Here is a 25,857-nt window from a genome sequence, read left to right on the forward strand (position 1 = left end):
ACAGAAACTTGAAACTCTTTCTAGAAAGTTCAAAGAAACCTACACTAAGATCAGCCACTTAGAGAGACAGGGAGAGATTCTCTTCTACATCTAGGTTCATTTTGGTTCCCATTCTCTGTCTGGCCTCACCAGTGCCACAGGCTTTCCTCTAGGCACAGAGCGGTTTCCATTTACTTTAAGACTTGTTTATGCTGCAAAAGAGGCATAAAAAGGTGTTAGCCTGACTGAGATTCAGACCAACTCTCTTCAAGTTTCTTTCCTATTTATTGCTTTCATTAACAACGGGATTTTTTTTGTTCTGTTTTGCTTCTGCCAAGCACACAGCAGGAGGACTCTGCAACTTTTCCTACCACACTCTAAGGATACAGCTTTTTTCTGTAATCATATTAGAAGGCCTATAGCCATATTGGAATTTCTAAACCCTAGCACCTTTGTCTATAGCCAGACTGAAAGAGCAGCAGCCATTAACTGTGAAGCAGGGAGTCTCATGCTCTCATTCCACCTAAATTGCATTAAAATAGTGTAATAGCAGGCTGCCCTGTCCTAATGGCACCTATCATTATAAAATAAAGAAACATATCTCAAGATTGTTAAAAAAAAATTGAGTCTGAAAAGGAATTTCTTGCCAAATGAAATTCTATCAATAATTGGGGTTGCGGAATCCTTATTCTGTGGTTATGTTCCTCACTTTCCCATTGTTTGTATGTATGCTCTCTGGTTTTTAATTGTTTCTATCTGCTATATAATTAATTTTGCCAGGTGTAAATCAATTAAGGTGGTAGTGTATGACTGGCTAGGTAATTCTGTTGCAGTATGTTAGGACTGGTAAGTAAAATAAGTGGTTAAGGTATAGCTAAGCAGGACTCAAGTGTCACTATATAAACTGGGGTCCAAAAGGAAATTGTTTGGGAACCAACCCCAGGACACACTCCAGTATCAGAGCTATATATCTGTGCCAATGACATCATGAAGAAACTAGAGTCCCCGAGATGGACCTGATCCCGACATGTAGGGTGACCATATTTCTTTATGTGAAATATGGGACACCTGCTAAACTGTTCAGAGTTAAGCAAGCTCAGTGGCAACCCATGAGAACTATGCAGTACAAACATTCAAAATAACACTAAGTTGACTGAACACCCATTTAAACAATATACTGCTTTATTATAACAAAATAGGTAAAAATTAAAAATATATACCTACAATTGAGTAGTTATTGCTCTAGAGCAGTGTCTGCCTTGTCCTAATCTTGCTGTTCTTCAGAGTGTGGGCTGGCAGTGTGAGAGAGAGAGGTGCAGAAGGCTAGGGGTATGTGGGAGAGCGTCGGGGTATGTCAGTGAGCTGCTGGAAATCAGGGCTGGGAGTGTGTGCAGGAGGGCAGGATAGGAAGCTGGAAATGGGGAGGAGCCCTGGGGCTGGGCTCTGGAAAAATGTATTTCTGCAGCAGTAGAAAAAGAGAACAAAATCTACTAGGCCAGTTTCCATCCCACCTCCCCCCATTTAATTTCACTGAAGTCAGTGGATTTACAACAGATAAACAATATATTATTCCATACCTGATACCTTTTAATACCTCAGTGTATTCAATATAGCACAGCATACCTTCTAATAACCATACACACTATGCCAAGCTCATTACCAAACCTTCCAATCCGCCACCAGTCTGCATACAAGAGACCTACATTCTAATACCCTACTCTGTAAACAAGATTTTTCAGAGCTTGTAACTTGTAAGTCCCCATGAGAGCTAAAGCAATGAGAGGCCTGGAATCCTCACCCTAATGCTGCCTCCCACTGAAATCCTGCAGCATGGGTTTCTCTCTCCCAAACAGTGACCTGTCCTCCTACCTAATCACTAGAACCAGCTGCCCCACTTTGCTCCAGAGATGCCCAGGCCACATGGAGCCTGTTTGTTTCCTAGTTGTGGCCTGTGGGCCACTCCTTCCAAGAAGTGGGCCTGTCCCACAAAAGCTGATAACCTAATAAATAATATTGTTAGTCTTTAAGGTGCTACAGGACTTAAAGATACAGACTAACACAGCTACCTCTCAGACTTCTTCCCCCTCCACTCCTGCAGTCCTGATAATGGCTGCAGCCTAATGGTTCAAATACCCCTTACCAAACAAATGTTAAACCGTGATGGAAATCACTCATCAGGAAATCCAACTCTAATTGAAAAGCAAAATAAAACAGGACCTATGGTAAAGGTCTTCCAGTTTTTAATTGATCATGCACCAAATAGTAAAGTAACACAGGATATTTAAAAAAAAATTATTGCTCAGTTTCAGATAGCAACAAAACTCCAAAAACAACAAGAAGTCCTGTGGCACCTTATAGACTAACAGATATTTTGGGGCATAGCTTTCATGGGCAAAGACCCGCTTCATCAGATGTTGTCATCTTTGCCCACGAAAGCTTATGCACCAAAATATCTGTTAGCCTACAAGGTGCCACAGGACTTCTTGTTTTTGAAGACACAGACTAACACGACTACCTCTCTGATTCTGTAAAAATTATTCTTTCCCTTCTAAAGCACTAACACCTATGCAAAGAGGAGCAGCTAAACTGCCTACCTCCACCTTATTTTTCCCCATCACCTCACCTTTTGCCACCTCCTCTCACTGGGTGGGATGGCTGTGGCTCTGATCTTTAAGGGAAGGCACAGGCAGGAAAGAATGTAATGAGGGGGGGATTGCTTCCCAAAGGGGGCATTCCACCTGCCACACCTGTCAACACAATTTAAAAGGGTCTGGGGCTTCCAGGCCATTTTGAATTGCAATGGGTCTTAAGCACTTACCCCTTTGCTCCATCCATTAGTAGGCCTGGCTGAGCCCCCTCTCACACTCCAAACCCCTGGGCCCCAGCCTGGAGCTCCCTCCTGCTACACCCCAAACCCTTCATCCCAGGCTCTAACTATAACTCCCAGGCCTAAATCCCCAGGCTCTAACTCCTAGGTGGAGCACCCTCACCCCATCTCCCATCCTACCCTTCTGGCTCAGCCTGGAGCAAACCCTCCCATATTTTGAACCTATGACTCTTGTGCTCATGCCAGATGCTAGGGAGCCCCACAAAACCTAATAGTCCTGGCCTCCAGAAGAGTTAATCCAGCCCTACCAGCCCTCCTCTATGATTCACCTTCCTTGTCCCCTTCTTCCCGTCTGTTCTCTCCTGAGCCCTGTTTCCCACCCTTCATTGTGTCTCTTGTGTGGAGTGGACAAGGCATAAGTTGATAGTGGGGATACATTTTCTGGACACTACAGTACAAATCACTGATGGCCTTACCAATACCACTCTCTACCAGAAACCCACTGACCACTTACCCCCTTACACTTAGCCCCCTGGCTTAACCCCTCTCAGCCCCAATCACGCCCCCCATCCCCAGGTTTAACCTCTCTCAGCCTCAGACTCGCCTCCCATCCCCAGGATTAAACTGCCTGCCTACAAGCTACATGTGCTACTGCTCCTCCTCCATGACCATTGCCCCTCCTTCTCAGCGCTGCTGTGCAGCTCTGGAAGGGACAGGTTCGGCCACCCTTCCCCACACATGCAGCATGGGCGGTTCCCTGCCCTGCTGGCTTTCTCTTCTGAGGCTCCCTTCCCTGCCACAGCTTTCTTCTCCGGGGCTCCCTACCCCAGCTGACTGCTCAGTAGCTCTGGAGGTTGCTGCCTCTTAAAACAACAACAAAACTAAATTCAGTTAGTTTAATGAAGGGCAACTGAATTTGTTTTTTTCTGTTTAAACAGCGGCAGCCTCCGGAATCGCGACAGGACTCAGCAGTGGCAGCATTCAGATCCGCAGTGGCTCCTTAAAGACCCGCAGGTTGCTGACCCCTGGACTAGGTCATCAGAAATGCCTCTTCTTCTAACACAGGGCTGACCAAACCTGCACTTTAGTTGGTGAAACTTATGTTAGATGAGGATATAGACAAAGCCTAAGCATGGTTGAGGGAGCAGATACAAAAGTGTGTGCTATAGTTCTGCTGTCCTAGACAAGCTGCAAAGAGTTTACTCTTCACATCCTGCAGCTATTTATACACACTTAAAAGTCACTAGGTGATTTGATAGCCCTGTTTATGCAAGAGTACTGGATTCGTATTTCACTTCCAAATCTGAACTGGGTCTTACCCACAAAAGCGCATTAACTAATAAATAAAATTTTTGGTCTTTAAGGTGCTACAAGAGTGCTTGTTTTTTGCCACAAACCAATTAGGGTCTGATCTAAAACCCAGTGAAAGCAATGAAAGCCTTTCCATCATCTTCACAAAATTTTGGAGACAGCTAACGAAATGGATTGATGGAACTCCAGCATTAGTACTTTCCTTAGCTGGAAGGATTACCTGTGAGGATCCTGAAAAATGGCTTTCATGATCAGGAAACTTAAAAACAGGAGTAAAAGACAGATGAAAAAAAGACTGGAGGCATAAGGGGTAGATGAGGCACAGGTAACCCACCAAAGTCATCCAACACTGGCTGAATATTTACCTATTTATTGTCACCAAGTGCTGAAGCACTACACAGCTTTTACTCCATTTACATTCTGTACCTCTCTCAAAAAAGTCAACATTCTGTGTAAGAATCAGAACTAAAAAACTGTACCAATTTACTGTGCTTAAAAGACAAAATAAGTAACGTTAGGAAGAATTCACTCCAAATACTAATGTAAAAACAGTTTGAAAAAAAGATATGGGAACCAAAAACACTTGTGAATGCAAATAAACAAACAAATAAATAACCCCTTTGCGAAAACAGTATAAACTGCTTTGGAGTAGAAACTGCCATTCCTGCAAGAGAATAAGGAAACCAACAGAGCAGAATGCTTTCAAAGGAACAATTGCCTTCTATTAGGAAAGCATGCTAAGTAGGGAGATTTTGATTTTTTTTTTTTTTTGGCACAATCCATCATTGTTCTTCTCTGTTCTCCTTTTCTTTACTTCCAATATCCACAGCACAATTGTTGTCTCTTGGGAATTTGGTTGGGAGAGAAGTTGTGTGTTTTTAGTACAGTGATATATTTGTTCAATTATCTGCAGAACCACAGCCTTTTCATCAAATTAGCATATCCCTGTTTATGGGTGATAACCCTGTATGGGTGACCAAAATGAGAAACCAACAGAGCTCACGACTGTCAGATTCAACTTTGTTCTCTCCAAACTTAGAAGTGTATTAGACAGTCAGCTGTTTAATTGTGATAGCTTCAGTCATGATGCAAAAGTGTTCATTTTAAGTGTCTGCAAACATGGAATTTTAAAAGGTAATGCTACTCATTCAACATTACAAGTAACAAATTTAACTATACTTTTTTTTTTTTTTAGGTTGTGTTTCACATTTGAATTCCTAAATGCTGAAGCAATACAGTTATTCTAATTAGGCAAAGAATAATGACTCTACCACTGGGAATAATCAGGACTAGATAAGCATAAGCAGGTACGGTATGTGGCTATAGATGAGAAAAGTAAATACACAGAATGAACAAAAAACATGCTTTAGTTAAAAATCTCTCTTTGGGAGTACTCATACCTGTAATATCTTTGTAATCTGCTAGCCAATAAACTAGCCTCTTGAAACAGTTTTTACAGAATCACTGAATACTATAACTGAAAGGGACTTTGAGAGTTCATGTAGTCCAGTTTCCTACATTTACAGCCTGGACAAGCACCATCTAGGTCAAGGGTGAGCAAACTTTTTATGCTGGGCCCCCCAATTAACTGCCCCTCCACCTTTCTAATAAAATCCAAACCAAAGGAATTTCAGTTATATTAAAGTATAAGAAAAAGAATTATGTAGAATATAAAAACTTCATTAATCAGTGTATAAATGTGAATATACATACATAAAAACAATAACATATTACAAAATTTTTAATGAGAGAGTAGTTGATTTTTCTCACACACACACCCAACAGCTCCCTGCTGTTTAAAAAGCCTGGTCGTCACCCCCCATCTCCCCTAGCCCTCCAGGGCAAAAGTTAAGCGAAACAACAAAGCAAAAGATCAATATAATTCAACACACACAAAAACAAAAGCCTGAACTCTCCTGGTAGGCGCTTACCCCACTCAGCTGCCTCTGCTACATGTCTCCCAGCTTGCTCAGGCTAGGAGACTGGAAATTATTTCAGTGCCCAGAAGGATGATTGGTTTTGGTTGGTTGGTTGTTTTTGTGTGTGTTTTATTTTGTTTTTGCAACAGCATCTAACTGTTCACTCATACCTAGCTTGTGGCCCACTATGACCCTGGATCCCTTTCTGCAATACTGCATGCTGGATGGCTATTTCCCCTTTTTTGCTTTTTTTACATGTCTGAACTGATTGTTCCTTCCTAAGTGAACTACTTCACATTTGTCCTCGTTGAATTTCACTCTATTTACCTCAGACAATTTCTCCAGTTTGTCCAGATAATTTTAAATTATAATCCTACCCTCCAAAATACTTGCAACCCCTTCCATCTTGGTATCATCAGCCAAATGTATAAGTGCCATTATCTAAATTGTTGATTAAGTTAATTGAACAAAACCATTCCCAAGACTGATCCCTGAGGAATTCCACTTGTTAGGCCCTTCTGGAATGACTGAACAATTGATAACCACTCTATGGGTACAGTTAACAAACCAGTTATGCACACACCTTATAGTGGAGCCCCATCTACACTGTAGATCCCTAGCTTATTGATAAGAAGGTCAAGTGATTTAATAAAGTCTAGGAATATCACATCAATGCATGCAAAACAAGAGATTTCTCTCACCTTGTTTATGCATTTCCCTTCATGTCTAAGAGTTGAACTACTATATTTCACACAAAGCCCACACATTTGTAACTATGGTAATCAACAGATGGGAGTAGAAAGTTATTTCTAGTCTGATCTCTCTGCTGTCCAAGGCACTCGAATATGTTACCGCAAAACGCTAAGAAGTTCGGTACATTTAGGGGGTAAGGTTTGTCTTCATGTTTCATATTCATCCATAAAGGATTTAGACCAACATGAATACTTTTTATCTTAATGAACTTTAAAATGTACATGACTATATTTATTTTCAACTGTCATGTTCACCTGATTTTTATATATATAAAACTAAAACATAAAAGTCAAACTGATGCATCTTCAGGGAGCAGGTAACACATACTAGCTTTACAGAAAACATGTTCTAAAGAGAACTCAATGAGGCCTTTTAGCATGGCCACTACTGAATTTTCCATCTTTTTACATTGTTGTGTTACCATTCAGTTTTACCATACCTTAATGGCCTTATAAATCACACTTCAAGTAGGAAAAACTGAAAATCAATATCATGTGGCTCTGTAATTCACAGTAGTTTTCAAATGATCTTGCCAGGCTAAAAGTTTTACTTTAATTTTCATGACAGAATTCTTGAATTGAAAATAACAAGTAGGAAAATACTTCTGCAAACTAAGGTACAACCACATTTGCTCCAATCCCTCAGACAGAGACAAACACCTACAAGACCTTTACCAAGCTTTTCCAAAATTACAATACCCACCTGAGGAATTAAGGAAACAGACTGATAGAGCCAGACACATACCCAGAAGCCATCTGCTACAAGACAGGCCCAACAAGGAAAACAACAGAATACCATTGGTCATCACCTACAGCAGCCCCCACCTAAACCTCTCCAGTGCATCATCAGTGATCTGCAACCCATCTTGACAATGAGCCCTCACTCTCACAGACCTTGAGAGAAAGGCCAATCCTCACCTACATACAGCCTGCCAACTTGAAACAAATTCTCACCAGCAACTATACGCTAGTCCACAGTAACTGTGAGTCAGGAATCAATCCCTGCAATAAACCTCAGTGCCAACTCTACCCATATAGCTATACCAGCGACACCATCACATGACCTAACTACATCAACTATATCATCGGGGCTCATTCACCTGCACATTTACTAATGTAATATATGCCATTATGTGTCAGCAATGCCCCTCTGCAATAGACATTGGCCAAACTGGTCAGTCTCTATGTAAAAGAATAAATGGACACAAATCAGATATCAGGAACAGTAACATTCAAAAGCTTTTAGGAGAATGCTTCAATCTTCCTGGACACTCAGTAGCAGATTTAAAAGTAGCAGTCCTACAACAAAATAACTTCAAAAACAGACTCCAAAGAGAAACTGCAGAGCTACAATTCATCTGCAAATTTGACATCATCAATCAAGGATGATTTACTTATTTTATTTTGCTCCAAGAAAAGCTAACCAGTACTAAAAATTTTCCAAAGGGAAACTTTCAATTAAGCTTATTTTAAAATGTTTGTTGTTTCAAAATTAAAGAAGTTTTCTTTCCTTTTATGTTCTGTATCTCTTCAAACAGAAGTCCCAACTCTACTGAGCAATTAATGGACTTCAGCAACAACTGTAGAGTGGTTTGCTGCCCAACAATGTTAGACTCAACTCGATTACACTATAAACCTTTCTCTTCAATGAGATTGAAAAACAAACAATCCTAGAATTTATTCTCCCCCAATTGGTTTTTTTGGGATATTTAAAAGTAAATGCTATGCCATTTCTCCAGTCTACCCCACCCAGACTAATTGTAGCAGAAAACAGTCAAGTAAAAGTCCAGCTGTCTGTTGTTGGGTAGAGTAGAAAGAACATTAATCCACCTTCAGCTCCCATAAGGGATGAGGGAGGGTTAGTGTTTTTTAAATTTACAAATATGATTTGACTTTAACTTGAAGGTTCGAGAAAAGTCACTTTTGAAAGGAAACAACAGCTTATTCGTTAGTACTGGCCCACCAATACAAACGCTGGAATGTACATATCATCCCAGATAGGTCCAAGCCAAGATGATTGTCCGAATGTTGACTGGAATGGTAAACATCCTATAAACCACTCAGCAACCCTCAGTCTAACTCTGAGGTTTGGTAATCAGGAAATCCTGATTTCTAGTGACAGATTTTTTTTTAAATGGACAAATCACTACATATACAACCTCATTTGCCCATCTGAAAATGCTGATACTATTACTTATTTCGCTCAAGTATTGGGAGGGCAAATATTTGTAAAGTAAGTTCATAGTTAAGAATACACGTTTTGAGTACAAAGAACAACTTTCTTATAATTATCCCACCAGTTTCAACATAGAGAATCCATAACTATTTAAGGACAGCTTGCCTAGTATCAGCGTTACACGGACTTTTCCAACTTGCTCAACAGATCCCCAAATAGAAAGACAATGGCTTATTGGACGAATTTCTTCTGTTGGTGAGAAAGACAAGCTTTGAACCACACAGAAGTCTTTTTAAAGCCCGAGATGGGTGTCACAGGGCACCCATCCAGGATTACAAAACTGGCTTATGGGGAGGGAAGGAGCAGCAGCGGCTCCGAGGGAGGGCCTGCAGGACCGCCTTACCGAACTCCACTGGCTCGACCAGCTATTCACTTACCCAGCACTCCTTTAATAAATACTGATGTCTTCTGCACTCAGCATAATTTTTGTTTGCTCTCAGGAGTAAGTGAGGGGGAAGACACTGCAGCACCACGGGGTAGGGGGAGGGGAAGGAGGAGACCGTCTCCGTTTCTGTGTCTGTTTCACTGTGACTATGTCTATACTACAAGATAAATTCTAATTTCAGGCAGTTAGCTTGATATTACCACATGACTGTCCTCACTGTAACTACCATTAGCTTGATTTGGGGAGCACAAATACTGAGGTTACAATACTGTCATTACCTGATGGGTATAGCATCAAGCTTGAATTCAAAAGTTTGACTGTAGGCCAGTGTGGAAGTGCCACATCTTAAAAGTGAATTTATTAATCTCTAGAGGTGCCCTGTATGTACTCCACAATGCCCCTCAGTGCTCCGCTCTGGCTGTTGCTCACCAGGTATGCCAGAAATAATAAGATGACTGTGAATTTCAAATCGTGACCAGAAAGCCTGTGGGATCATGTTTGTACGATAGCCTGAGAAATGTCCTTCTTTCTTTGCTATTAGTGCTGTGAGCACATCTACCCATTAAAATAGCCCCACTATGGAGTTCATAGTTCTGTCTCAACACTTTTCTTCCCGGCACTGCCCGGCACCAGCTGCTGCTCCACCGCACCACGTGACAAGACAGCTGTTGTGGGGGGTCATGCTTGCCTAAGAGGCCAAGAAACGTCTTCGCAGAGGTTTACATTTGTATGCTAACCCCCGTTCCTTCCCCCAGAGGCACCACACAAGTGGGGCCTTTCCTGTGCTCAGCCACATCATGTGAGTAGCCCCTGACCCAATAAAAGGATGTGCCTGCCTTTCAGTGCTGACCATTCTGCCAGACAGCACCATGTCCTAGGTTGCAGGCGTTTAGGGCTCCAAGGACAGGAAAGAATTGTGGGGGTTTGCTGCTGCTGCGGGGGAAATCTCCCCAGGCAGTTAAGATACCCAGGAGCTTGTTGCCACTGGGGAGGCAACTGGGGGAGTACTTCAACTGGCCCCCCACTCAACCCCTCCCATGCCCCTAGCATGGGGCTACTGTGACTTGCTGTTGCCAAGAGGAAGTCACCCTGGTGGCTAAGATATTTGGGGGCTTGATACAGCTGTGGGGAAGTCTCCTCCGAAAGCTAAGACAGTTGGGGCCGGGAGACTACTTCAACAACTTAAACATTTCAATCAGCTCTGTAGCTACAGCCCACAGCACCCCCACAGCCAAAAAACACATGCTTTGACCCCCCCAAAAACCACAGGGTAGAGAGCAAGTTGAGATTCCTGCTTCCATTAAAAGCTCAGAGTATGATATTTCACTACAATCCCCCATGTTGGCAAGGACTGTGTAGTGAAGAGGGAAGTCAAATCTTTTTTCCTAGACTTTTCTATCCTTTTTCTTCTAACTTTGGGAATACAGTCAGGGTCCCTGTATTATTTTCAGGGATTGGATGCAATCATGGGAGGTGGGACACTCAACAGATGGCCAGTTGAGAACACAATCTGTGCACAGAAGCCTTATAGTGCACCAAAAAGCCAAAGACTTTCTCCTCAGCAACTCTTTCTTCAAAATTTTCCTATCTTCTCTTTCTTCAAGCTTTTCAGGGTCCCTGTATTATTTTCAGAGCTTGGATGCAATCACAGGAGCGGGCACACTCAGTGGATGGCCAGTTGAGAATTCAGCTACAGAAGAAAGACATTTCTGTAACATTTTTTGCCATCTCTGTGAATGCCTTACTTTTCCTTCCTTCCAACAAGAACAATGGATGTTTGCTTACCCCAGGATGCAATGTGGGAAGAGGATCTCAAAGACCAGCGAGCATACCCAGAATGCTACGGGGATGAGGGAACTGTGGGATAGGTTCCCACAACGCACTACTGCAACAGTCAATGTTTGCCAACTGAGTGTGGCAGCAATAAGTTGACTTTGTGAGGAACGCATACTTAAAATTTAAAAAAAAAACAAACAAAAAAAAAACTATGATAAGCAAGTCTATGTCACAGATACACAGCTGCAACCAATTACTGATGCAAATCAAACATACGCAAACTGTACTGGTAACTTGCTGACAAACAGGTTCCTCTTAAGTTATGCTATTCAATCAGCAAGTCTGGTTAGAATGTTTCCATAAACTAAAATTCTAATTTTAATGGAAATTTGATTGTCTCAGCCACACTTCCTGTCAGGGAAAACTAATTAAGTTGCACATATGTATGGCCCTTAGTGGTGAAAAGGCAATGTCACTCTTGTTATGACAAAAAATGTAATTCCCCCATTCCCTTGCCAAAAACCAAACATTCATTGGCAGGTAGACCTTTTTAAAATTAATATTTTTCCTATATTCATACTCAGTGACTACATCTACACAAGAGGGTTCTTCCAGCAAAACTGGGCTTTTGTCAGAAAAAACCACTGAGCGTCTACATGCAAAAATGTGCTTTTTCGACAGTCTGTTGACAAAATTCGGCACATCCACCAACAGCATTATACCTCTCTGCATTCAAGTATAACGCCTTTCTCAATAGCTTCCTGTCGACAATACAGCTGTGCAGATGATCCAGGGCCCTTTTATCGACAGACAGGGCTTCTGGTTCACTGGCCAGCCCTGTGTGCAGAGCTTTAGGGCAGCCATTCTGTCAAGATTACGAGAGCTAGATTTTTTTCAGTGTTCTGAAGTCAAAAAGCTGAATGCAGAATCAAATCAGTCATCAAGGGGAAATCTTACAATAAGATAATAGAACTTCTATTATTATCTCAACTACAAATAGACTACAACTGGGACAACACATAGTCAAGGACATAATTCAGTACAAGGAAAGTGTGTAGATGGGGGGCATTCAAAGACGGAACAAAGAGGAAAAAATGGTTTAACACTACAGACAATCAAAAGTAGTTTGCAATAAACGTCACTTGTGACGCACCCTACTACCAGCATACCTGTGTATATATTCCAAAAAAAGTGTCTCCCATGGAAGTTTCACATAAACCAACGCATATGGAGAATTTTAGAACAGTCTGACTGAGGTTATAAATGGGTATCAGATTAAATATTTTCCATGCTACACAACCAAAGCAGCCTATTGAATGCCTTTCTGCATCCAATGCTGCAAGGCAGTTGCTTTTAATAAGAGTATTTTTTTAATAATAGAAAAAAAATCATAGAATCACAGAGCTGGAAGGAACCTCAAGAGGTCATCGAGTCCAGCCCCCTGCTTCAAGCAGGATCAACCCCAACTAAGTCATCTCATCCATAACTACATCATGCTGGGACTCAAAATCCTCTAGGGATGGAGATTCCACCACCTCCCTAGATAACACATTCCAGTGCTTCACCATCCTTCTGGTGTAGTTGTTTTTGCTGATATCCAACCTACTCCTCTCCTTCTGTAACTTCAGACCATTACCCCTTGTTCTGCTGTCTGTCACCACTGAGAACAGTTTCTCTCCATCATTTTTAGAGCATCCTTTCAGGTAGTTGAAGGCTGCTATTAAATCACCCCTCAGTCTTCTACAAACTAAATAAACCGAACTCCCTCAGACTCTCCTCATAGGTCATGTACTCCAGCTTCTTGATTATTTTCATTGCCCTCCACTGAACCTGGCTCTAGCACATCCACATCCCTCCTATATTGGGGGACCCAAAACCGGACGCACTACTCCAGATGTGGCCTCACCAGTGCCGAATAGAGGGCAACAACAATCTTTGTAGGATCTGCTCAAAATGCCCCTCCTAATGCACCTCAATATGCCATTGGCCTTCTTGGCTACCAAAGCACACTGTTTACTCATATCCAGCCTTTCATCCACTATAATCCCTAGGTCCCTTTCCTCTGTACTGCTGCTTAGCCTATTTCAGGTGCTCTGCTTGCACAAACAGTCCTCTCTGAGCTGTGACAGCAGCAGCATGATGTGGGTACATCTCTTACAGGTCCAGACACTACTCCCAGTCCACAGGCCCATTGCATTTTCTACTTCTAAAATGTAAGTATTTAAACATTATTGGTGAGCTATCACTTCAGCTCTGGAGAGGAAAGCCTTGAATGGAGGGTCACTGCCAGCCGTTCCAGGTGTACTGTAGAATTTTGCTAGAAAGACGAGTTGTGTCTATGCCAGTACAATGCCGGTGCTTTCTGTGCTACACTGACAGTACCATGGTACAGAGAGAGACAGGGCAGGAGCAACTTTGGTGAATCTTGCTCAGAACAAGTGCAATCATTTATGCACCACTTCAAGCACTTTAGTGTGTAGGCATATGAAGTGTATTAAAAAGAGAGGAGATATAGTTGCAAACCCAGTTCAGACCCATCTACTAGGCAAGGGCAGGTGTGTTTAGGAACTTGTCTGTTGAACCTGGTTCCCATGAAACCACGATTTATCACTTCCCCTTGAATAAATCTAGATTAGCGAATGTGAATTAGTAATGCTGGTTAGAAGTAGCTGGTTTGCAAGTATTTCTTCTGCATTAATTATATTCAAGATCTTGGGATTGAGACACAAAATATGGTTATATTGTCTTTTTGGGAAGTCTTCGTCATTTAGGAATGTGATTTAATAATTGAAGAATCAGAGCTCCTAAAGATTTCTATAACTTCTTGACAATACTATCCACCAACCACAGCTTTATCAGCTGGAAAATCCTTTATAGCATTCTGAAGTTCAGTTGTGATCTCACTACTTCAAAATGTACCTTTTGTGCTGTGGCATCTGCCATATTTTTAGGTTCTAGGGGGAAAAAAAACAAACAAAAAAAACTTTGTATACTGTATCAAGAATTATTCAGGGTGAATAAGATTTTGTAGAGTTGAGTGTTTATGTGACTGATTAGGGATATAAAATGTGGAGCACTAGAAGAACAAAATGTTAATATGGGTATTTTGGAAATCACAGAGCTGTCTATGTCTAAAAAGTTCTGGGCATAAAAGTAAACTCCTGGTGTCCTCAATGCAGTAATACTGTCAAAATGAGTTGTTGGCTTGTTGGAAAGCCCTAAAGAGCCATTCAAGACAGTGTGCTTTCTTTCTTTGTGTCACGTGTGATACTTACACTTCTGGTGTATAATTCTGTAGGTTTTGCACAAAACCCATACAGAGGTTGCCTCCTTGTCATTTATTTCAAAATAGTGCTATTTACGTTTATGGGTAAAAATAAAAAATTACCCTCACTTATGCTAAAAATGAGAGCATGTTTACCATGAGGTTTTTAGTCTTTAATAACTTGACTTAGGCTTTTTCAATCTGCAGTATGTACACATGACACGAATTCTTAAGCACACACCGAATTACAGAGTCCTCTTTCAAACTGGATGTGAACTGAGTTAGTGCAGAGGGCTGTTGGTGTGGAAGGGGGAATGCTGCTGCACGCTGTTTTGGCAGTGTCAAGACAAACTCATAGGCTTTAAGGCAGGGGTCAGCAACCTTTTTGAGGCAGAGTGCTGAAATTTGACCTTTTGACCTCTATCTACAGTCCAAGAGCTGCTCATACTGTTCAGAGTCACTAACAGTCCCACTTACAAAGGGCTTAATTAATAAATAAGGATTCAGAACTTTATCATTCAGGTGGTGGTTGGCAGCATTTGCTGTCCTTTTGTTAATTCACATGGCTTTGAGCAAGCTTCAGGATGCATGGGGGAGGAGGAGCAGGGCTGAGCTCCTGCCTCACAGGCCAATGAAAGTTGGCTCACGTGCTACTCTTGGCATCCATGCCAGGCATTGCTGACCCCTGCCTTAGGGCCAGCAGGGGCAATCATGGTAATCTAGTCTGATCATCTCTACTTTTCAAGCTGCAGAACCTCACTCACCCATTCCAAATAATAGACCCCTACCTCTAGCTGAGTTACTGAAGTTCTCAGATCATGATAAAATGACAAAGTTACTGAGAATCCACCATTTACACTAGTTTGAACCTCCAAGTAACCTATGCCCCATGCAGCAGATGAAGGCCAAAAAAAAAAAAAAACCCGCACCCAAAGGGTCTAAAAATACCAATCCTCCCAGACTGGACTGGAACCCACCAGATTCAGCACTGATCTCATGATGGATACTGAAAGCCATGGGAAGAGTTTAATAAACTGTTAAAAATCTTCTTGACAGTGCAGCTAGGCTAAGGCAAGCTCCCTAAAGCTATTGGCACATTCCTCTGACTCCTGCTCACAGGATGGCCAGCGGTCTCCATGGGCTGCTCCCACTTCAAGCACTAACTTTGTGGCTCCCATTGGCCAGGACCTGCAGCCAATAAGATCTGTGGGGGTAATGCCTGCAGACAGGGACAGCATGCAGAGTTTCCTGCCTACCTGTGCACCTGGAAGCCTGATGCTTTCTTCCTGGGAGCTGGCTGATCTCAGCATCACCTGGAGCTCGCACACCAAACTCCTTTCCCCCAGCCCCAAAAGAAAATGAGATAAACAATGTTCCTTTTAAACACCTGGATTACAATATTTGTAGGAGAAAGAGTTTTTCAAACACTATTAGGTTATCTGAGCATGTGTAATACATTAAATTAATCATGACAAATTTTGAATTATGTCATTCACATCTTTTATGTTGGTTCCCATCAGTTAGTGTGAGAAGCACGCCTATAGCACTTGAAAAGCAAGATCACCCACTCAGAGAATAATGATGAAGATACTGGAAATGGAATTTATAGTTTTTCAAACAGAATTTGTGCTGATTTCAAAAATGCAAAAAGTTCCCATTAACTTCCACAAATTTGAAAATCAGGCAGGTGCCTATACAAATCTAAAAGCAACAAGAAGTCTTCTGGCAGCTTATGGACTAAGATATTTTGGAACATAAGCTTTCATGGGCAAAGACCCACTTCATCAGGCTGCACTGATACTCAAATTCTTAGGCAGTCAAACCAATCAGTTAAATTGAGTGCCACTTCAGGGCTGCAGGGCAAAGACCTGCATAGGGAAAAGGAACAGGGCAGGGAGCTACTGAACCAAACGAACAGCGACCAGTTCAGGTGAGGTAAGTGGGCGGGGGGGCTGGGTTGGTGGTTGGGAGGCTTGAGGTTGGGAGGGAGGGCTGAGAGTTGATCAGCTCCCTACCCCAACTGGCTTCCAGCCTCTGCAGGAAGTGGGGTCCCCCCAGCCCCTAGCAGGGTTCCCGTGGCTGGCACTTGCCAGATAGGGCTCTGCCCCAGCCAGCTTCCAGCCACAGGGGTCAGGGTCCCTGCCCAGTCACAGATGGGGTGCTTGCTGGCCAGGGCTCTGCCCCAGTTAGCTTCCAGCCACAGGGATCGGAGTTCCCCTCTGCCGCAGTTGGCGCTTGCCAGCCAGGGCTCTTCCTCAGTCAGCTTCCAGCTGCGGTGGTCAGGGTTCCCTCAATGCCATGGCTGGTACTTGCTGGCCAGGGTTCTGCCCCATTCAGTTTACAGCCACAGGGATTGGGAGTCCAATTTCCCTCACCCTTGCTGGGGTTCCCACGGCTGGCACTCCCAGCCAGGGCTCCCCTCCCCAGCTGGCTTCCAGCCATGGAGGTCGGGGGGGTCCCTCCTGCCAGCTTTCCTGTGGCTGGTGCTGCCAACCAGTGGTCCATTCCCCAGCCTGCTTCCAGCTGCAAGGGTAGGTACCGATGCCCTGTGAGTTTGATTTAGCGCATGCTAAAAATCGAACTCTGGATGATTGACTGTGGCAGCATTGATCTTCCTGGCAGCGAAGACATAGCCTAACTTCAGTAATGAAACTAACTTTACCTTTTTTTTTTTTTTTTTTAAACTACCTTTAGAGCTTCAGAATCAAACACTGCTAGCCGAATCAAACTCTGGCTCATGAATCAGATACTTTATTCAAATTTCAATTACTGTTCTGCCACTCTACATATAGTGGAACATAGACAAGGGAGCTGCACAAGTAACAGAAGAATTTAGCAAGCAAAATTTCAACATTTCTTCACTGATTGTGAAGCACAAACTAGAATGAACCCATCTTAGATGTCACATGCTAGCTTATTTTTTACAGATGCAATACTCCGAAAAACATTTGTTTATTTATGAACTGGGGCCAAGCTTTTACAAAATAGGTGCTTACGACAGTAAATTCTTACTTTCTCCTGATGATCAGGAATGGCGTGTACCTAGGAACCCCCATGAAAGTCAATGAGTACTCACAATTAGGCCATATATTTTAAGTGTTTGCATATAGCTTTAGGAACCTACTGACAGACATACATTTTGAGGGGTTTGGCTTGAACTAATTTGAGCCACAATTTACTGACACAAAAAGGATATTATTTTCAAAAGTACCTATGGGAATTTAGAGCAAAATGGGAGTCGTGCTCCTCAGTGACATCAATGCCTCTGAAAATTCCACAAAAATGTGGAATGTCACAACATTATTCTATAAAGAAGAACTGTATTTACATTAAACAAGGGCTTAAGCCTGCTAACATGTTGCAGCAGCAATGTTCTTTTGGTTCACTAAAGCTAGCTCACTGGCTATTCATTCCCTGCACCTCCTCTTCCTACCATCATCCAACCTCCACTGTGCCTCTGCTTCCTGTCTTTTGGCTGCTTAGTTCCACCTTCATCCTTTCTAGTTTCTCATGTTTCCCAACTCACTTATCCGAGATAGGGCTGTACTACAGTTTTAAGCTCTTCCCAGAAATACCTCCTCTCTGAGAGCCTGTGAGCACAGAGAAGATTTTTACTCTTAGTTTTGTACTTTTTAAAAAATATGGTGGCACAATGCACTGACATCACCTTCTTTGGGCCCATTTCCTTTAAATGGCCTTTAAATGGATCATTCTGATCCCTAACTTGACTGATCACGTTTTTTCATTACTTGTGCGTGCGCACACGCATACACGCACACACCTGCATGCTGCTGCAGTCATGTTCAGAACTGTCTGGAGCCTCAGGAAGTCATACACACATCACATTTCATAGAACTGGAAGGGACCTGGGGCGGTCATCAAGTCCAGTCCCCTGCCCTCTTGGCAGGACCAAGCGGCATCCCTGACAGATTTTTTTTTTAAATCTATTTGTCCCAGACTCCTAAATGGCCTCCTCAAGGACTGAACTCACAAATATGGATTTAGCAGGCCAGTGCTTACTCTGTGGGGGGCAGCAAGCAGAAACTACTGCTGAAGATCACTGTTGCACCAGAGTATTTGTTGAACCCACAATACCCCAGCAGGCAAACAGAGAGAAGGAAAGGGGTTACCTCTACAGCTGCTTTATCTTGTTAGCTCCTTGGTGGATTAGCCTGCAATGGCCTTTCCTCCTCCTTTGCACCAATCAGGAAAGAACAGAAATTAGGTCAAGCCTTCCAAGTCATTCCTTTATCTCCCTACCCTTCACAGATCCTTGTTGCCACAGCCTGAGAGGCACCAAACCCCCTACCCTACAAAGGAAGAAAAGGGTTTTTCTGGGGACGAAATATGTAAATCAAGACTCTGCTCAGTTGCTGTGCAGAGGGAAAGTGGAAGCCATACTAGTTAATCACCAGAGGTCATAGCAGTTAAATCCATTGTACACTTCAAGCTCTTGGAACTGCTACAGGCAGACACCTTATTATTCTCGCTGCTCCTTATTCTTCTGGGATATTAAATAACCTGAAGTAAAAAGCACTTATTTTCAGCAGCATCCTGTGCTTTTGGTTCCTTGCTGAATCTGCGGTTGTCAACCTGAATCAGAAAGTTACAGCCTATAAGAAAAAGAATGTTTAGACTTTTTTTTTTTACTCCGCAAAGGTCACACATTTTTTTTGCAAGCTACCTTACAACCACATCACCTCTTCACATGCTTAGAGTGTATAAACAGTGCAGAGTCACTTTAATTACCAAGTTATTTATGGGCTTCATTCCTATGGAAAAGACTTTCTACAGAAAGCTGAAGCTTATTTTTCAGAATAAACAAAGCTAGAGTTGGGCTTCATCCAGTCTCTTAAGGCAAAGAATTTTATAGTCAGCATCTTACTACTAAGAAAGCTCTGTCCCCAGAAACTCACAACCTAAATTTAGATTTTTATAGCCACATCAACTGTACTCTGGAGGCACAGAAGGTGAGGCAGTTTCCAGTAGCCAGATCTTTCTCTCGCCTAGCTCTGTAAATTAGGACTCATATGTTAAATTCTGTTCAGAAGAGAACAAGGAAACTAATGGAGTTCTGACATGAACATGTGTAAGGAATTGCGGTTTCTGTTTCACATACAGCAGTAGCCCAATGTGGAATGCATAGGTGCTGCCTGACCAGTCAGCAAGGAAAGAAATCCGTCAGAGGAATTTAAATGGGGGAAAGCTTGCATACTAAACTGACAATCTGGTCTAATTACTCTTTCTTAGGGAGGTTAAACTACTGATAACTAAAACCATCTCCATAAGCCCAATGCAGTTACAAGTCTTACAAAACTAAGAAATAGGACTGTACATTGCAGTTAACTCATACGATTAAACCCAGTTTTTCACCACACTATTAATCACAATTTTTTTAGTTACATAAAGTACCAATTGAAATTAAATATTTTGTATTTTTCCCTACATTTTCAAATACAGCGAAACTATTATCCAGCATCCCTGGGGAACCTGCTCTTTATCCCTCTGTTTCTCTTTCAAGTATTAAAATATGTTGGTGATAAAAAGGGGTGCACAGCTGGTGATGTATCAGCTGCAATTTAAAAGTACTGATAGCATAAATCCATGATGCACATCATAAGAGATCTCATGCAAATATTTAGCAAGAGCAAAGAATATTGTGAATTAGGAGGAGCCACAAAATAAAGGGCCTATTTGGGTATAAGAAACTCTCCTTTAAGACTCCAAGGGACCCAAGTATCTACCCTACTGTGAACCAGCGTTTCTTCTTATCAGAGGCCATTTGATTCATCATCATTAGTAAGGCCTTTGCTATATCATGTTTTGCCCTGAAAAATTCTTGGGAGGAATACGCAACACTGATGGAGGACAAGTGGTGTTGGAGCTTAGATGCCAACACTTTCTTTAAGAACTTGCCAAGAAAAGGAACACTGAGTAGTTTAAGAAGTGCTTGTGAACTGAGTTTCAAGAATTCAAATAACTGTCTTATTTGCAACCCGCACCCTCATTTGTTTTAATTAGAATAGTCTTTAAGATATGACTATTCCTGTTGTTCAGCAACATGGTTTTTAAACACCTGGCTATGAAAAGGAAGACTTCTTTCAGAGACGTATATTCCAGCTGCCATAAAAGCTTTTAAATCTTTTTGGAGAAGCCAGTGCAGGCTAAGTCCAGCCTCTTAAGAAGTTGCTGGTATTCTAGATGCATTTTCCTTTGAGTCTTTTTTCATAGAGTTAAAAACCAAAAGTGCTATTTTGTTCTGAAACAGCTACAAGAGTTTCCAGTCTACTTCAGAAACAAGTTTACATTAACTTTGTAAGCATCAATACAACCGACTAAAAATATGAAAAGGAAAAAAAACAATGAAGATTGCAAATTCACTCTGCATATTTTCCCAGTAAAGTAATTCAAAGAATGATGCATGAGTAATGTTGGCTTTGAAGTCAATCCACACAGAACTCTGCAACCACATCCAACTGCCATCTTGATATAATACTTAAAGAAACTGTTTTCCATTCAAGCAGACCAGCAAGTGTTTCTTGGGAGGCAGCCAGAGACTGAAATTGCTTCTGCCCTACAGCTTTAAAAATATTACTTTTAAAAATATTATTCCAGTACATAAGCACTATAGTTTTTGGCTCTTCTTGCAATGTTCGTTGAAGGGAGAGTCAATCGTTCTGAATGATCTGCTATTGTTTCCAATATCACAATTGCAATTAGTAGTTTTGAGACAAGTTCTACTCAGTAGCCATATAGTTCATTTATTTGTACAAATAAGACGTTCTAACAATCATTTTCAATGTTAGATAGCAACTCCACCTAATTATGAGGAGTTGAACTGTATTAAAATTTTTTTTTCATTTTTTCTCTACCTTATGTAGAAGATACTTGCAAAAGGCAACATTTAGAACACCTATTTACCACTCTTCCAAAAGGAGAAGTTAACATATTTATCTTTGTTTATAAACTTACACAGCATCTTATAGGAGCATTTCATTTTTTAAGAGAAGCAGCATTAAGGGTCACACAGTTCCACGAACTGTGACACTCAGTCAATCCTTTGTACAAAACATGCAGAAAGAAAACAAAATACTGAGCCAAGTCCTAAATCATGATGATATAGGCATATGCCAGCAAACCAATGGCCAGTAGTAGGAGTACAAAGTAGAAGTTAGGCCTCCTGATTCTGGTCACTGACACACTGGAAATGCTGCTTCATAGGCCTTCCATGCAGGGACACAGCCAAGGTGTCTTCAGCATGGTCTGTAAGTTCACAAATGCTCCTCGATTCTGTAATAGCTGCTCTGCAAACACTCCCTTTTGTCGTTGACTGTTCTGCTTTGTTGAAATGTAACGGCAGTATGGCAAGCTTTTGCTAGTAGTGTATGTACATGTGCAGATTGAACACAGCTCACAAGTAGCACAGATACCTAGTTATGGAGGAAGAGACTCCATGACTTTTCATGCACCTGAAAGAAAATGGTTTATTGTTTTTGTCACAGTCCAGTTTATACCTACATCCTTCCCATTACCACTGTACAAAACCACACTGTTGAAACCAGCATGTTCATCATGAACTTCAAAAATAAATGACACCTCTGTGGCCTTTCAGGGAACTGAGCTATTTCAAAGGTCTTGACTACTCTCCTGCCTGCCTACCTATAATTAACCAATACAGCAAACAAGACAACTAGCAAAGAAAATAACCTATTCATAGAAATATTTCTGGCATTTCCGGCATCCCTTACAGTTTGTTCAATGTCCTAGAAAAAGACCTTTCTGCAAAACAAAAAACCAAACAAAAACTAGACATATACTCCATGTGGGTTTTATATCAAATTATAATATAATTCAGATCTAAAACACATGACATAAGGTAGATCAGAGAACTATATTACGGGACACACATTTTCACTTATCAGAAGAAATGCTTAGTACCTTCCAGCAGTTTTACAGGCAACAGAAAATGAATAAGATTTATTGCATTGAAAAGTTTAATGGCTGAATGGAGCACTGACACAGTCTTTTTTAAAAACAGAATTTTATTAAATTAATGTTTATCCCTAAGGGGTATTTTTTAAAATTGCTAACATTTAAGAAGACTAGAAAATTTGCAAGGAATAACAGAAAATTTAACATTGAAAGCAAATGCAAATAAATGTTTGTATCTCCAGGGACACTTTGAGGTTTGCCAGCATGAGATGCAATGGATAACTGCATTGTGGTTTAGCAGTTACAACACGTACTTTGATTGTCTGGCTGGAGATGTCAGCTGCTCACACAGCTGTGAATCAGACAAGGTCGGAGATGATGAGAGCTGGCAATGTTTCAGCATCATAATAATCAATTTGTATCATCAGCAGTATGATTGGTACTCCATGCTGTCATGCAGCTCTCTTACTGAAGTTCATTAAGGCTCCCAACAAGAATAATTATGCTGCTGCTTCTTCAGCCTGCCCCACTTCATTGTATTACCTGACAATCCTGGGGCTTCACTACTCAGAGGCTTTGTCCCACCTGAGCACCCTCTCTGCCTTGAGCTACTTTCCTAGAATAAAAATTTATTGTTTTATTGTATAGAAAATTCAATCAGAATATTTTATGGGCTTTTTGTTATTCGAGACCTGAAATCCTACCAATCCTTATGAACTTTTCTATTTTATTTAGAGGACTATCTTCCAGAACAGACAGACAGTCTGCAATAGCACCATCCATCCAGGTTCAAAAAGAACTGTGTTATTTTACAGTGCTTTATTGTAAAATGGGCAGTTTACACATGGCTATTTAAACACTTGCCCCCTTCTTTCTCCCCATGTTCACTCAATATGCTGCATTATTTGCTAATATTCCAATAACTTGCAGCGGAAAATGTCATTAGGTATTTAAGTTTAAGTTTTCTATACTTTGTGTCTAATGTAAAGACGATTAGAAATTTTGAAAACCTTCAGTAATAACCTAAAGGATACAAAAATCAGAAGGGTACTCATACAGCTCAAAAGGCTTGAAAAAAATGTTCAGAGAATAGGAGAAGCTTTCCCTGACAAGCATGGTAGGCTCAATTACCAGTGTTAAATTTTAAAACTTTCATTTTATAAACATCGATAGTCTTGGTCGATACTACTACAGGCAGTCAGCCCAAGTTACGCAATTTCAGTTACATGAGTAACATAGCTGAAGTCAATGTAGTTAGTTCTGCTTACAGCAGTATCACCACAGTGGTAAGTCAACAGCTGATGCTCTCCCATCAACTCCGCTTACCTTTCTCATTTTGGTAGAGTACCACAGTTGATGGATGATGCTCAACAGTCAACTTATCACATCTATAACAGACACAATAAATCAACGGCCACTGGATCGATCATTGTATCAGGGCTAAGTTATTAGCCCTTCTTGATTCAAAGGGTCTTCCTAAGAAGGACCAGTCATACAACTGGAACGAATCTTGAGAGGTCATTCAATCCAGTTCCCTGCACTCATGAGATACCTAAGTATTATCTAGACCACTCCTGACAATCTGCTCTCAAATATCTCTAATGATTGCAATTCCACAACCTCTGCAGGCAATTATCGGGGGTAGCCATGTTAGTCTGTATCCACAAAAACAACAAAAAGCATGGGCAAACCATGACATAGCAAAGGCCTTACTAATGTTGGTGAACCTTATAGACTCAGATTTCCTGAAGCATAAGCTTTCATGGGCAAAGATGCATCTAATGAAGTGGGTCTTTGCTCGCGAAAGCTTATGCTCCAAGAAATCTGTTAGCCTATAAGGTGCCACAGGACTTCTTGTTGCTTCTGCAGGAAATGTAAACTGATAATATAGTGCTGCCTTTCTTCAGCTGTAGCACCACTAAGGATACATAGGTTTGCCAATTAAGTGAGTAAAACTAATAGGACACTGGTCAGTTTCACTAGCTCCTATTTCGAGCTTTATGGGAAACCATGAGTCTTCAGAATTATGTCTATTTCCTGCTGCTGTTGGAGCAGAAGATTTGAGTTATTTCTGGAGGAGTAAAGCAACTACAAAGAGGCTGATGGAAAAAACGAATTGAGCAGAAAAGAACCATCTGTCTTGTAACACCTAGCAAACACTGAAAGGGGAAAAGATAAAGCTTCTTCTTTTAGTGAACAGCTTCACTGGGGTATTTATTTAATTTCACTTCCATCCCATTCCACAGCATATACTCCCCACACACTTCTGCACTATTTCTTGCATTTTTATCCTGTTCTCACCCACTAAAACTTTAGATCCCACAAATCCTGCAAGAGGAACAGTTTCCTTATGCCACTTAAAGGTCCGTAATTATAGAAATGGAAGTCAGAATGTTTTACCAATAGACAAATCTTGCTTAAACCTTGCTATAATACACAAATGTATTTCTATCCCATGCTTAAGTTGTAGTCTCTTACCTTAAAAAAAAAAAAAAAAAAAAAAAAGCCTGAAATTCTATATAGGATAAACCAATGAGAAATTTTGTGTTTTCCTGAAAGTTCCTGCAGTCTGATGTATTTTTGCCCACCCAATCACAGCTGCAACAAAGTACATCTTACCTGCTCCGCCTATTGTGATAGTGGATAACCTATGCAATCCCCGACCCTCTGCAGAGCAAGTCTACACTTGATATTAGCCAAAAGGCAAAGAAGCACCACTGCTACAAACCACAGGCTAGTTTGAAAAGTTGAGTCTCCATAGCACAGAAAATATCAGCGTTATTGACTAAATGAATAAGAAATAGTCAAAAATCTCTCAAGCCAGCATGGGAGGATGGGGGCAAGGGGAGAGGAAAATAATACACAGTAATAAAGTAGTACAGGTTGAACCTCTCTCATCCAGGGCCCTCAGGACCTGACCAGTGCTGGGTGAGAGAATTTTTATTTCTCCTGGTGGGTAACTCAGGTTTATGAATATTCGGTAAAGAAATAAAAAAACAAATCGACAGGGCCAAACGAATACCCAGAGACCAGCTATTCCAACATAGGCCCAAAAAAGCCAAGAACAGAACACCACTGGTTATTACCTACAGCCCCCAACTCAAACCACTGCAACGCATTATTAAAGACCTACAACCTATCCTTAATCACGATGCCACACTCCAGAAGGCCCCAGGTGACAGGTCTGTTCTCTCCTACAGACAACCTCCGAACCTTATGAGGATTCTCACCTACAACCACAGTCTATACCACAGGAACACCAGTCCTGGAACTTTTCCTTGCAACAAAGCCCTCTGCCAGCTTTGTCCACATATCTATTCTGGAGATACCATCACTGGACCTAACTGGGTTATTCACAGAATCACGGGCACATTCTCATGTTCCTCAACTAACGTCACATATGCCATCATGTGCCAACAATGCCCAGATGCTTTGTATATTGGACAGACTTCAAACTCTCATAGACAAAGAATTA

The 25,857-nt window shown here is 41.4% G+C and overlaps 2 protein-coding genes across 4 annotated transcripts in view; one reads left to right on the plus strand and one right to left on the minus strand.

Annotated features, from left to right (window-relative positions):
- Nucleotides 1-3,863, plus strand: part of B3GALNT1 (beta-1,3-N-acetylgalactosaminyltransferase 1 (Globoside blood group)) — a 131,745-nt gene extending 127,882 nt beyond the window's left edge. The window contains exon 4 of the transcript XR_012646903.1: nucleotides 3,745-3,863. The gene's annotated coding sequence lies outside the window, so the exon portion shown is untranslated. The remainder of the gene's footprint in view (nucleotides 1-3,744) is intronic.
- The window catches only part of PPM1L (protein phosphatase, Mg2+/Mn2+ dependent 1L), a 144,423-nt gene that overhangs the window by 108,285 nt on the left and 10,281 nt on the right, over nucleotides 1-25,857 (minus strand). The window lies entirely within an intron of this gene.

The sequence above is a fragment of the Carettochelys insculpta genome, chromosome 10 (assembly GCF_033958435.1).
Source record: "Carettochelys insculpta isolate YL-2023 chromosome 10, ASM3395843v1, whole genome shotgun sequence".
Lineage (NCBI taxonomy): Eukaryota > Metazoa > Chordata > Testudines > Carettochelyidae > Carettochelys > Carettochelys insculpta.